The 14,790-nt window shown below is 41.3% G+C and overlaps 1 protein-coding gene across 3 annotated transcripts in view; it reads right to left on the bottom strand.

The window, feature by feature from the left end:
• The window catches only part of ZNF148 (zinc finger protein 148), a 44,073-nt gene extending 30,011 nt beyond the window's left edge, over positions 1-14,062 (bottom strand). For all 3 annotated transcript variants that reach the window (XR_015258993.1, XR_015258994.1, XM_086751571.1), the window contains exon 1: positions 13,870-14,062. The gene's annotated coding sequence lies outside the window, so the exon portion shown is untranslated. The remainder of the gene's footprint in view (positions 1-13,869) is intronic.
• Between the last annotated feature and the right edge of the window lie 728 nt (positions 14,063-14,790).

Genomic DNA, 14,790 nt, shown 5'->3' with positions numbered 1-14,790 from the left:
GTGTACAGGAGATGGACAAGTGAGGCAGCAGGTAGGAGGGAAAAGGACCACTGCAACTGTCAGCAGTTAGATCAGATTAAAACTTATTGTGAAACTGCTCCGCAAATGCATACACACACACGAACAAGTTACAGCTGCCATGCAGACGTACCTAACAGCTATGCCAAATTTAGATCAGGGGAAAAACGCCTATCTACATTCTCAAAGCTTTCTTCCTAAAAGGAATTATAAAAGTCACAAATAATTCATAGAATAGTTAGGGTTGGAAGGACCTTTAAAGGTCATCTAGTCCAACCCCCATCAACAACAACAACAATAATTCTTCCGCAGTTCCTAATGGTGATGAAGAAAGAGATAGCAACATGGCCTAATAGCATATTTAAAGCTACTTATGTTTAAGCATTACCATGAATAAAACTGCCATCAATGCAATCCTAAATAAAGTTCTAAATAAAGAACATGAAATAAAATTATCTCTTCTCCCTACTCAGAAAAATGAGACACAGCTAAAAGAAAGATTTTGAAATTAACATGAGTGTCTGTAAGTATGAATTAAAATGTGTTGACTTGCCACAAGAAACTAATCAAACATAAATCATTGTGAAAAGGTTCACAGATCATTAAATTAACACATTTTAAAATGTAACATATGATACAAAACACTCTTAAGACTTGTTGCACAGTCATTTCTAAATGCTCCATGTTGCTGAACGCATGCCAGTACAGGGCCTGATCCCACAAAGATTTACACTCACACTCAGCTGTGAATAGTCCTATTTCAATCAACAGGATTACTCACAGAAAATCTACTTATCATGCATAAAATTATCCACGAGTGAAAATCTTTGCCACCTTGCTTATCCTAAAATCAGTATTAGATCACCATCAGCATAATCATAACCTAATATTAAACATCAGAAAGCTTCCAATAATATTTTAACAAAGCCACAGTTACATGTCAAAATCTGCAGGGATGTCACCAGCATAGCAAACATGCTTCAAATATTCCAAAAATCACAGACAATGTTACTTTTTCTCTGGAAAAAAAAGCCCACTGGTTTTGTGGAATTAAATTATAAACTACTAGAAAATAGTTAATGTTGAGAATTTATATGGGAATTTCTACCACTGTATAGTTAACCTCAAAAGAACAATGCAGAATTTCTGCCCTTACACACTATGAAACTCAGACACTCACTCAGTGCTCACTCTGGAGACTTCAGATGAAATTTATACGCAGGAAAGAAAGCACTACACATAACTAAGGTTAGCCAGCATCTTCTAAGTGCTTTTAGTAGTTTATAACTTCAGTCCAACCTCAGTCCAATTGGTTAAAATTTTGTGAAATTTCATGTATCACAGGCATGCCTCAAGATGAATCTTTGTAAAAATATTTCAGACAATGTATCAAACGTTTTTTGCAGTTATGTGGCAAAGCTGAGCCAGTCTAACAGCTAATTGTCATTGAAAGGAGCAGTCCTGTTCCCTCCTCCTAACTGTGAGGGCCCAGCCTATTTTTTGTGGCTACTCTGATGCTCATACAAAGACATACTGCTTTACACACTCCATCGCCTGGGTAAATTTTTTTCTTTCAGTTATTAATTTTTTTGCCACGTTAACTCACTGACTGGGTTTATGAAAAAGACAGTTTGTCAGAAGTAGCTCAAAGCAGGGTGCAAGAGTGGGCCCCTCCCTATTCAGCATTCACAGCCTAACCATCTCAGCCCATCTCATATAATTTCACCTTGAAAAAAAACCAGAAAATAAAAATATGTTGCCTTTTAAAAACTGTGAGATTTTTTTTTTTTACAAGCCTTTAAATTCCTTGGGTCTCACCACTGCTCTGTTATCTGCAAGTACCTGTGAAGCATCTCTTCTCATCACCAGTACTATGCTAGCGTTGTTTTACAAAAGATGACAACCTGCTGTTGCTATCAGTTACCCTACTGGCCCAAATGGCAAAAGTCTGTATAAATGCATGTATAACAGAATTTCTGGTGTTTCTTTCCAGATTGCTTTTCAAAAATCCTTAAAGCATTATAAACAAAAAGCCTTGGGAGAATACAAGAAGTTGCATGCAAACATACGGAAGTCTGTACAGAAGGACTACCATGATTAAGGTCCCTTGGTTCATCACAATTTGCCTCTCTAGCCTATTGGCACTGTGATCATTTTTTTTTAATTAAAAGATTACATATATGATATATATATCTTTTTCTACAAAGCATCATTTCCTTCAGCACACTGGATGGATCTGCCGCTTATAAATAGGTGAAACTATTGAGATAGTTCCTAGCACCTTGCTCCATTTATTGCAAGTGCTGAAATATGTATAAAGAAGATATGGACAGAAAGAAAGTGGCAAAGAAGGTCACGACCATTTCAGCAGCTGAATGCTATCGTGCAAATTAAGATCCTATCCTATACAAGCTATTTCTACCAAACTTTAAAAAAAAAAAAAAATAGGTGCCCAATAGCCATACTTTCCTTATTTTCTGGCTGCTTATCCTGACACATTTGGGTCAGATTTACCCTAAATGTGGAGTACTCAAGGCTGAAATTAAATCAATGGCAGCAGTACTCTGAAAATACAAAGATGGATGCAATGCTGTATCTATATTTTTTTTTAAAAAAAAAGCTCTTAAAGAGCTCAAAGAGCATCCACACCAAACAGAAACTTGCATCTTACACCTACGCATCAACTCTCCAGCCATAAAATAAGAAATATCCATTTCTTTTCCCTAAGGCATAGTAAAACACTTGTAAGAATAAGCAATGTCCAATATAGGTCACAAGGGTGAATTAATCAGTTTACAGTGCTCTTGTTCCTGCAGCCAGCACAGCTCCTGAGGGGAGAAGGTGGCACAGATAAGATGGAAAAAGATAAACCCCTAGTTACTTAGGTAGCTACTTGGAGAAAGCAGATGAGAGGAGTCTGCCCTCTCCTGGGACCTAATTGCTGATCAGAAGGCACAACCAGTATGAGCCACTTTGGTGGAGAATCACTAGAGGAATTTGGCCACACAGATGTAGAACTGTTATCAGAAAAAGTAAGCACAATAGTAAGATTGAAGAGATAAACACTGGTTACCACCATGATGTTGTAACAAAACCGTAAGAGATTTGGCTTCTTCTCTCAGCTCTGCCACTGCTGTTGGGCCAATCTGTTATCTTGGCAAATCGTTCCCCATCCCATATTTCCACTTCCTTGTCTCCAAATCAGGGGCAATGACCCTCCTAGGATTTAGGTATGAAGAGAGCAATAGGAACTATCTACGAGGGCTTCACAAACCTACTGATAACTGTTACAGAATTTTCACAAAGAAATATTCATTCTGCCGTCAGAGCAGGATTAAACAGAGCATGGTAAGAGAAACACGTTGTGCAATGAGAAGAAAGCAAATTACAGAGCAGCTGCTAATTCAATGAGCAGCATGTATCCTGTATGTTCAAAAAGGTAGAGGCTTCTAGGGGGGGAAATAGTGTGTTCGTGTATCACAAAAGACTACGATATAATATTAAGGTACAATATATTAGTAATACAGTGATGTACATACACTTAGAATGGCAAAATTAAGGTGGCATGCTGCAATTTTAGTGTTTGTGTGCTTGACTTACACCTAAAACTGTTCTTTTAAAAGCATGCTTTTCTTGCCAGTAATATCTTTACTTCAGCTTCACTGTTTTCTAAAAGGCCATGTACATGCATTAAAGAAAAACAGTTATTATAGAAACATTCAAGCCAATTGTTTAACATGTCCACGTGGACTAAATAACATTGGACAATAAGCTAACAGAACTGTATTCAAGAAGGTTTTGATCCAAAAGATTTGAAGTTAGAAGCGAAAGTGATCTCAGATTCTGGAAGACAACCCTCATTTTTATACCCAACAGCATAAGGAAAACTTTCAGGAAAATACCAACAGTAATCTAAACCATAGGTGAGAAGGACATGGATAAATGGATATAAAACAGATCTTACAGAGCACAGGCAGTACTTCTAGATCTTACTTGTATTTGAAAGCACAATTTTAACATAGGCTCTCAGGCTGTGAGGGAAATGCAAGTGTTTTGGAATACAGGAGCCATTCCCTGAGTTGCAATTTCAATTTTAGGACATTGGCATGCACTGAGTACACATTTTTTTCCCTAATGTCATTATGGTAAACTTATTCAGGCTAAGATTACATTCTGTGTTACATCTAGAAACAAGTTCTGAGAAACATCCTTGGTTCTCTGTAGATTGACTTTTCACACGGTGGTACCAGCAAGGAACATTTTCCCATTTAAATCTGCCGAGGAGGCAGTGTCATATCCTAGTCTAACTTTATTTTTTATGTATATTTATTGCATTTCAGCTGTATTTCAAACATACCCTTCACCTACACATGAACAGTAACCTCAAAAAAATCCAGGCAGTCCAAAACATGATAGAATTAATACCTCATTATCTAGTAAATCTTAGTGAAAGATTGACTGCAGGCAGACCAAGCAAATCCTATGCTTTCTATACTGTTTTTCAAACACCACAGTGTTAACCTTCAGTGGCCATCTTTCAAAGCCACCAGTAGTCTGGGCCAGAAGATCTGAAAGAGTCTTTCCTAAAGCTCAAAGACATAGATCTCAGTTGACTGCTGCTCTCCACTCCTCAAATGCCATACGTCTACCCTACCTACAGTAAAAATAAACGCCTTTCAGGGACCTATGCCACAAGGCTAGTACACCTAGCAAGTAAAATTCTGAAACTAAACATGAAACATAGAAAATAAACTACTTCAATCACATAAATGTCTACTTCACTTTGCTAACATAAACTCAAGGCCACACACACATAAGACAGTCGATAGAAAAAATAAGCCCATATAATAGAGGAAAGAAAAAGAACCACAGGTGACACTTACTAATCATAATGCACAAGACATTTATGTAAGGTGTTTGGGCCCTGCAGAGATGGCAGCTGTATAATAATATAAAAACAGTGAAGTGACTGATTTAGGTATCATTAGAAGCAGCATCTCAGACAGTATGGTCTGGCGGTAGCCCTTTCTTTCCTTTAGCGCACAACAAAAAGCAAGGAGCAGAGGATCTCACGATGCTCCATTAGGGAGTCCACTGACTAACAGTGAGAAAAAAAAAATTAAAAAAATCTATCACTGTTCTTCAAAGTATTCAACCACTTATGAACTGGGCACCAAGGAGCAATTTTCATCAGTGGAATCAGGGATTGTTGTGTCCTAATCAGCGCTCTGTTACAACCACACTAGGACAGTATCAAGCATCTTCATCAATAGTAAGCAGAAGAGTCAGCACATAAACAGACACATGTTAGTATTTAAAGACAGTATGAAATCAGCCAGAGGGAGAAGGAGTAGAAATAAACTCTTAATTCATGAATAGGTCACTTTCTCAAAACCCCTCCTTGGAACACAAGCATGTTACAGACCATGTAAATTTGCCAAGACAACAAAGAAGTTTTTTGAGAGTACGTTTCTGTACAGTTAGGATTTTTTTTTCCACATTGTTGCAACAAATCCACCACCTCCCTACTGATAACCAACACTTGTGGTCAGATTAAATCAACTAAGAACTATTCCTATTCTGCTTACATAAAATTCCAGAATTGTAAATCAGTCTCTCTTAATCTGGCTGACCCTCACTCCAAAGGGAAAAAAACAAAACAAAACAAAACAAAACACAACAACAACAACAAATCAAGTAACTACTAAGTCCAGTGTGCTTCTGTGGCATATCCTCTTCAAAAGACCATCCACACCCCAACAAGAACTTCCAGGTAACTCTTCACCTTGATACTCTGAGAACGGTATGAACAAGGAATCCCGCTGACTTCTACCACATACCCCAAGGTGATTACTCCTCGTTACAGTTTTACATTTCTCAAACAATTTTAAAGCGCTTAAGCCCATTTTCAGATCAAGACAAGCCAAAACATGAGACGTCTAGAAGCCATTTTATAAGAGCAACAACAGCGATATTCTGGCCTACTAACTAAGACTGAAAATAATCCAAAAAATAAACCCCAGATTTCTCAGGATTGTGCTCTCTCGAATAAAAAGATTGTGGAAACTGGATTCTACCTCAATGACTTTCGTACCCTGCAGCTAATTCTTGCTAATTAAGTGCTAGAATACACTAAAGCAGAAATGCAGATTGATCAAAAGATAAGATTAATGTTTATAATAACTCCTATAATTACTAGGAACAAAAATCTTGAAGGTTCTTGATGCCATTAATTCACAGGCCAACAATTAAGAGCTACCATCCCAAGCAGGTCTAAAATTTCTGAGAACCCATAGCCAAATAACTTCATGTTGAAGCCAAGTCTTAGTGAAATACATTCAATACAATCCATACTACTAAGTGAGCAGGAAACTAATCTGTAAAGTAAGAAAATATTCTTACAGGATTCTGGTAAAAGAAAAACCCAGCCACGTCCTGTGTTTATGGACTGTTTTCCAGATACTATTTTCTCATCCAACAAGAGTCTCAATCCCTCAACCCGCTGATGCAGCCGCACTCACCCAGGTTCCCTCAACGCGCAGGTGAGTCCCACACATAACAGGGCAACAACTTCAGGAGCCCAAGATGCAAGCACCTGAGCTGAGAGCGCTTGACTGAACTTGTGCCTGACCAAAGATGGGAAATGAAGAGTTGTCCAATTTTATAGCAAATTTTAGGCATGTAACACATAACTACAACAGATCCCATGCTTTCTGGATATGCAGCCGTACTCTCATCGCCACCACAAGTGTGGAAAGCCCCACGCCTGTCCTGTAACCTAAAAGGAATCTAAGCCGGGAATGACACAAAGGCTCACTAGACAGCAAACTGTAAGGTCATGCAAAGAATTAAGAGATCAGGTTTTCTGTGAGTTTGTCCTTTTACACTGCTGTTCCTTGAAAAGTGACAGTAAACTCACACTTAAAGCTGCCTTATATTTGATCCAATATGGTGTATACAACACGGAGTATAGGCTCCTAACAGGCACCAGAAAAGCCTGAACACACTTGCTTTGCATGATTTACTTTTAACTGTCAGATGAAGACAAGTCCACTGGTTTTGTCTACAAATTGCCACCTATTCTACATATTCAAGCAATATACTATGACAACCGGATGATCATCCTCTGCATGCTCCTTTCCTATAAACTCCAGTTTATTCCCCCTCTCGATCCCTTAACTTCATGTTCAGTATAAGTAATTTGTGATCATAAAAAATACATTTTAAATACATAACAATTATTTTCTCCAAGCCATTTAAAAAGAAAACTTCATAATCTCTATAAAGAAAAGGCAGCATTAAAGCCAAGTACCTTTCCCTTACTTCTTTACCCCTCCTAAGAACACAAGCTTTCCCCATTCCCAGAAGACAATCACATAACTTTCACATCTTTTTGCTGACTTAGACGAAAATTAATCACAGAGTATACCTGTCAGGTTCACCAGTGACAGAGGAAGCTCCTGAGAACAGCAGCCTAATAAAGCTTTCCTCCTTGAGGGATGATGGCAGTCTTTCTCCCATATGAATGATTCATTTTTGTTTGATATTGTTAAAGTAATATTCACACAGGGCAACTTCACACTAGATTTTAGCAAAAAAAAAAAAAATTGCTGTAAGGTCAAAACATAAGTTGAAAACCAATATTCCATAGATACTTCTAGAAAATCTGCAAGTGATTGTGGTCTAAAAATAATTGCATCACAACTTGGTACCCCGAGGACTGACCATCTTCCTCTACACTTGACCTACTGTAGTCACTACAAAAAATTTCTTTAAGGTAAGAAGTGTGAGATTAATTTAGCAAAAAGGGAGTTGGTCGAGTTTCCCAATCTTTCATGAAGACCTCCTTTGTTAAAAGAAACTTTAAGGACACAAAATGAGAAGATTTCTGAAATTTATTTATACAGTTATGTTGTATCTAAAAATGCTCAGTGCTAGAAATGATCCAACTTGAAGGCTTGACAATTGTCATCCATCTCACAAATATTTCATCTGACAGACTGACACGTAACAGTGACCTATGTTAGGAACCACTGCGTATGTGGTTAAAAACAGGGAAGAATCATACTTCAGGAGGTCAGCAACAGAGATGATAATTTACTTTAGAGTACTATTATTTGAAAAACTCTGAAATCATCCACTGCATCTGGAAATACTGACTGTTACAATGCTTACAGACTAAAAAATCATCCATGGATCCCGTGAAATTTACTCATTTCTTGGCTTTAATACTCATTTTGCTCCCTCTCCTCTCCCTTTACAAAGCTGAAGAATGTCTGCAATGCAATACTACAGATTCACTTGTTGAAAGTAAGACTAAATAGTTCTCACTACCAAAGGAAGCCTGCAGAAAGCCGGTGAGTTTAGAAGTTGCTTACTTGCTTGGCTCCTTCCCAGTAAACCACAAAACAGCTACATCCCAGACAGCTAACACACATAACATGCTGCTTACTGTATGGCAAACCAAACTTCACTTCATGCTGAACATTTCCCATTCTCAATGACTAGAGCTTTAAGCCAGACATCATCATAACTACCTGCTACAAGTGTTTTACATATACACACATACGTACTCTTTAGGAGCATATCACCACTTTCGTATTTCAAATCTAAGCCCAACAACAGAAAAAAAAAAAAATCTGACAAATTTTCAGCACAATCATGTAGAGGTTAAATTTCAGAGAGTGTAAAAAGATGTTTGTTTCCCCTTTCTTAAGCACTGCTAGAGAACATATGACTACGTCAAATATGTTCAGTATCAATATTTCTCACTTCACCTCTTGCACTAAGGTAACATGACCCGGTCATGACGTTACTGGCATCGTAACCCCTTTTAATGATGTCTTTTATATCCATTTTGGGGTACATAAGTAGTAAAGGTTAATATGGACTTTATGGGAAATTATTACAAAAACATTAAGATACTAGTAGAAAAATTTATGAATGGACATCTTTTTACCTTATAAATGTAGCTGTCATTTGAAACAATTTTAGAGCAGAAGGCTTACCAGCCTCTTATCCGAGTTCACTTACACAGATATCTCAACAGCTTTACACATTAGTAACATAATGTGTTATATCAATAAATTATTTTGTTTTACAGACATTTTACAGGCACCTCAATTTCTGGTTTGGTTTTTTGGAGGTTTTTTCGTCTGTTTTGTTTTTTTCTTTCTCCCCTCCCAGTCCAAGATATCTAGACAGTTTATATTTGATAGGCGGTTCATAAATTATATCCTACTGCTGTTTGCAGGTTGGAACTTCTTCCCACACAGATTTCATTTTATCATCAGACTGTCTAATTCTGCGATTATAAAAAATGTCATCCTAGTCATAAGGGAAGAATTAGACACTATTGCCTTAAAGTTTTCTGCACAAACTGTGACAAGATGCAGATACTGTAACACTAATGTGCCAGCAGAGTGTATCGATTGCAGGATCAGGGCAATACACATACCCCATTAAAGAGCTATGTCTTGCTGTTTTCCAAAGTGCAACGAAATTACAAAGTAACATATATTAGTAATATATTAACTATATTACAGTAGTCACACTGTTACCTCTTGATATCATAGCCCTGAATACATTAACACACTGATAATATCATAAGAGTACACAAAAAAAAAAAATTATTTCTGAGCAAAAGCAGTGTCCGTCTCTACATTATCTCCCCAAACAAAATTCTGACAGTATGGAAGAAGTTATCAGGAGATTCTAACTCTTCTGCATGCTGTGCTTTCCACAGTCTTTCTAAAAGACACTGTATTTCCCCTTAGGACACACTTATAATCAAGTTATGTGATAACATATTATGGATTTTTCCAGATATTTTATCCAACATGCTGAATATCTGAACGATACATGAAAAATATCTCTACATGCAGTCAAGGGAAGACAATTTAACCACTTATAATATTTAAATACTCACATATGTTACTGCATTTTAATTCATAAGATAATTTGTAATTTAAATAGGTTAAACCTATGTCACTTGTGCAGTTTCTGGCATTATTGCTGATGTATAAAATAATCTGTTCTATGTAGATGATGAAAAGATTGTATATTTAAAATGTATATTGAGTACTAACGAGCTAAACAGATGGAGTTGTGTTTTTAACTTCACTGGAAAGTACTGAAATAAAGTAACTAACAGCATTTGTGTAAATGAAAACAAATCTCATTAAAATCTGAATGGATTTTCTTTTGTTAGACAGACATTTGTGCTTGGCATATAGCTATATATTATAGCCAATGGTTGTGTTTTGCTGAAATGTCCTGTCAACAGCTGTGTCTCAGCTCCTAAAAAGCAGTAAGTTAAATTTATAAACTCAATAGTAGTTCAAGGGTTTCTACATAGAGTCCAATACACAGAAGTAGAAAAAAAAAAAATAAAAAAAAAACCAACCTTCATGAATCTCAGTACTCCAGGAAATACTATTTTCCCAAAAGTATTTATGTCAGAAAACCAAATAAATGAAAGTGTAATTTAATCACAGTACTGATCCTTCACATAAACCCTGCAACCTGACAGAAGCAGACATCCATGTCTACTTACATCCATGGAGACTTTGTGGGACTTCATTTGTCTTTAAACATTCAGTTACGCAGATCACACTCCAAGCTGAAGGCCTGAATCTATTTCACCATAAATTATGCTGGTTTGAAAGGCAGCTATCACTAAAATGCCAAGCAAAGGCACCAAAAGTACTTATTTTAAATAAAACACATCTATTTCTCTGTTAGATCCACTTAAGAGTCTTCCAAGTAAAAAATATTTCCAGTTGCTTTTATTTTTCATTCCTTGTCCCATTCATTCAATATAAAGGACACTGTTAAGTTTGGACAAGAAAGTCAGACACCTCAGTTTTGCATTTTCGGTCTCCAGAACAACAGCAGTATGTTCATCTGTCAAAGACGTTATCCCAACGTTACTATTTCTCATGTAACTTGTGTTACTTCACACAGAAAAAATATATTTCATATCAGAGCCATAATTAAACAAACTTAACCTCAAATTATGCTAAATAATTTAAGTGGTTTTCATAGACTCAGACCCACTCTATCAAACTGCTCCATGCACACAGCTCTCCATTTGTAATATTTACAATGGGACAACAGCCCACACAGAGGTCCTCACCAGAAGAAGACCCTACAAAGATCCTAGTCACAACAAACATAACAAATTCCCAACAGCAGACACAGAAAACAATCCCACTCTGCTTTTCCCCAAAATAACATAATACAACAAACCCTTCCTCCTCATTAGTAAATGTTAAAACATTTTACCTAAATCCATACATAAACAACCGATACCCTGAACTTCACTATTTGCAAATTTACATGATCAAATCTGTGGTACAAAGAACTCACCTAGAAGTGAGCTAAACTCTTTTAGATGTACTGTCAGCATATTTCACTAGAGTAATATATTCTTAATATTATCATAGTTCAACTCTAACATTACTGGTACACAGGAGTTCTCAGCTGGAAGTAAGAACTTCCAACTTCAGTGGTTTTACAACGCCAGCTCTCTTTAGAATACATACACGCTTCACAGAGCTTTAAATCCTAATACCAATAAACTTGTATACACTAAACTGAGAGGGAAAATCATCTTTGATGAGCTACATAATAATATTACAGAAGTATGTGTTCCTTCAGGTGAACAATTTAGCCTACAATATAGCCTTTCAGATTCTGAGTAATTTTTCTTCCAATTTTTTTTAACCATTGTGGTTCTTCAGGTAGCTACTTACCTACTTATGATTTGATTTCATAATCCATTATATTAGGGATTTCCCATAAATAGAATATGTTTGCAATACGGTAGAAATTAAACACATATGGACAAGGAGGACAACAACAGAAACATAGATTACACATACATCCGCTCTCTCACACCTGAGCCTGGGGAGCGAAGGGAGAAAAAGTGTATGTGCACGTGGCAGCTAAATACAAGAAGTCAGCCTCACCTTTTTTAACTTTCTGCAGTTATATGAGTTCACTGATTAAATACACGGACACGTGGGGAAAAGGACCACGCAGACATCCAGAAACAATTATGAAAAATACACTTTTGAAAACTGAATACATCCATGCATTCAGCTGAATACTCATCAAGAACGGCCATGACAAGTGTTTTGGGGAAACTGTGCAACTGAAAAATTAATTTTGTAGAGTTTTCCTTAAGCACCACAACAAGAACGGGGTTTGCCTGCCTCTGCTGTGAATCTGACTGTACCCTGTACCCGGAGTCTGTAGATCCCATGAGACCCACAGGAAAGCAGGCCTCATGAGCTCCGGAGCTTCCCAGCACAGCCAAAGCTTTTGCAGATGACAGCTGTCACTGGACGCGTGCACGAATCCCAAACACTGGAACACTGAAAAACTAACATTGCCCAAAAGTAGGTAGACTTTTAACATAGCAGGACAGATAAGTCTAGATCGGCCCATCAGTTTATCTAGCCTGATTTTAGGTCCAGCATAAGAACATCTTCAAAAATCTATACAGTTTGGCACTATTTCTCCACCTCTTTCCTTCACGATGCACGCATCACCAAACTCAGGGAGAACGACTGCAAAAGTTCTACCACTTACAAGGATGAAATCCGATACGGGCACTCCAAAACGTTTAAGCTTAACAGGCCCAGGTACATATCCCTAGCAAGCTTGTACAGTAGTATTGAAACCTATGAGTAAGTACAGCAAATAAACAAAGTAACTGAGATCCTATTCAAGAGAAAAAAAACATAGTCCTCTGTCACATGTCTTGTACCAACGGCAAAGATGCTGCTCATCAGAAGTAAGACATCTCTCCGATCTAAAACTTCTCAGACCAGAATGTCACATGCATGCAGAAAGATAGGTCGTGCTGCAGGTAGACTTTCAAAGCAAGACTAAAGCTGTGATCACAGGACTCTAGATATCTACTTTTCTTATCACTGTGCAAAAGCCCTCACAGCTGCTCTGAACAGTTTACAGAAACAAAGTGATCAGAGAGATGATTTACGCTTGCAACATGAATGCCTTCCCTTTTTATGAGCCAGCTTAATACAGACATCACTGCAGTCATCCCAGCTGAGGTTTGGCAGGAATTGGGGGAGGAAAGACGATGAAGACTGAAAGTGTTTAAAGCCCAACTAATTACTCCTCCACTCCTACTGTTCCCCCTGTCCTCCCAACCACTTCCAGCCTGGCACTTGTTAGCAGCTTCCGACGCTGCAGAGAGGTCTCTCGCAAAAGCTTCCTCCGAGCAGCTGAGAGAAGACTCGGAGAAGGTTATTCGAAAGATAAAATTAAATGAAACAAACGTTCACAACCCGGCACGCTTCACCTATCTTACACCAGGAACAATGGAGACACGGGCAGCGGGAGGATACGGCCGCCCGGGAGGACGGGGCCGGGGGGCACCGGCTGCCCGCCCGCCTGTCCCCCGTCCGTCGGCGGCTCCCCCGGCTCTTTGTCTGTCCGTCTGTCAGACGGCCCCGCCGGCAGCGCGGGCCCCATCCCCGGCGCGGCCTGCTTGGCCCCGCGGCTCCCGGCCCGCCGTGCGAGGGGCAGGCTCAGCCGGGGACGCCCCGCCACCGGCCGAGGAGCAGCGGAAGGCGGCTGCCGGCGGCCCCCGGCGCGGCGGGGAGCGGGGCAGGAGGCCGCCCGCCGCCCCTCTCCTCATCCCCCGCTCGCCGGGGCCAAGCGCGGCCCATGCGGGCGGGACGCGTCGCGCCGGGCCGCGGGCTCCCCTTCCTCCCTTCCCTCTCCTCCTCCCTCCCTCCGCGCACCTCCCGCCGCGGCGGCGGGCGGGCGGGCCCGGCCGGACTCGGCCAGCTCCCGCTCCCGCCCGCCGGCACTTACCGGCCGCAGAGCTGCGAAGAGAAGGCGGGCCGGGCCGGGGCGGCGGCGGCGGCGGCTCAGAGTGCCCGTGCCGCGGCCCCGGGCATGGCGGGGCGGCGGCGGGGCGCGGGGGAGGGGAGGCGGCGGCGGCGGCGGCGGGGGAGGGGAGGCCGAGGGGAAGTTGGCGGCGGCGGCGGCTTCTTCCTGCTCCGGCGGGGCGAGCGGCGCCTTCCCTCAGCCTCCTCCTGGCGGTGACAGCGACAGCCCGGCCAGAGCGCCGCCGCGCCGCGGTGCAGCATGGGAAACGCGCCCGGAGGACCGGCGGGCGCCCGGGCGCGGCGGGACGGCGGCGCGGCGAAGCGAAGAGGAGGAGGAGGAGGAGAGGGCAGAGGGGAGCTGGGCGCGGGCCGAGCCGAGCCGAACCGAGCCGAGCCGAGCCGAGCCTCCCGCCGGGGCCAGGGCGGTGCCGGCCGCCCGGGTTATGCGCGGGTCAGGAGGCTGAGGCGGCGGTGGGAAGCCCCGCCGGGCGGGCCCGTGCCGGCCCTGAGGGGAAGGTGGGGCGAGCAGGGCCCTGCGGGGTGGCCAGGCCTCGGGCGCTGCCGGAGGGACGAATGCCTGCCCGCTCCCCGCCGCCGGTGTCGTTCCCGCCGTTCGTTTCCAGCCCGGGCCGGCACGGCGGAGGCTGGAGTAAACCCGGAGCCCGATTCCCCTCTCCCGTGTCGGGTGAGGCCAGGGCCTTCTGGGGCAGAGGGGTGCGGGAGGCCTCAGCCCTCAGGTGTGCGTACGGAGGTGGTGGCTGTGGGCCTCTCGGGGTCTCCAGATCCATCGCGAGGTCCCAAGATGAGTTCCCTGCACTGTGGTGGTGCTCCATGATCATGATGTCCTCCGTGACCCCACACAGTAAACAATTTGGAGAATTGCTAGAAGCCAAATTTTCTGAAA

This window comes from Chlamydotis macqueenii, chromosome 6, assembly GCF_036417535.1.
Source record: "Chlamydotis macqueenii isolate bChlMac1 chromosome 6, bChlMac1.mat, whole genome shotgun sequence".
NCBI lineage: Eukaryota > Metazoa > Chordata > Aves > Otidiformes > Otididae > Chlamydotis > Chlamydotis macqueenii.
Note: the sequence above shows the minus strand (reverse complement) of the source record. Positions and strands in the feature narration are given on the sequence as shown.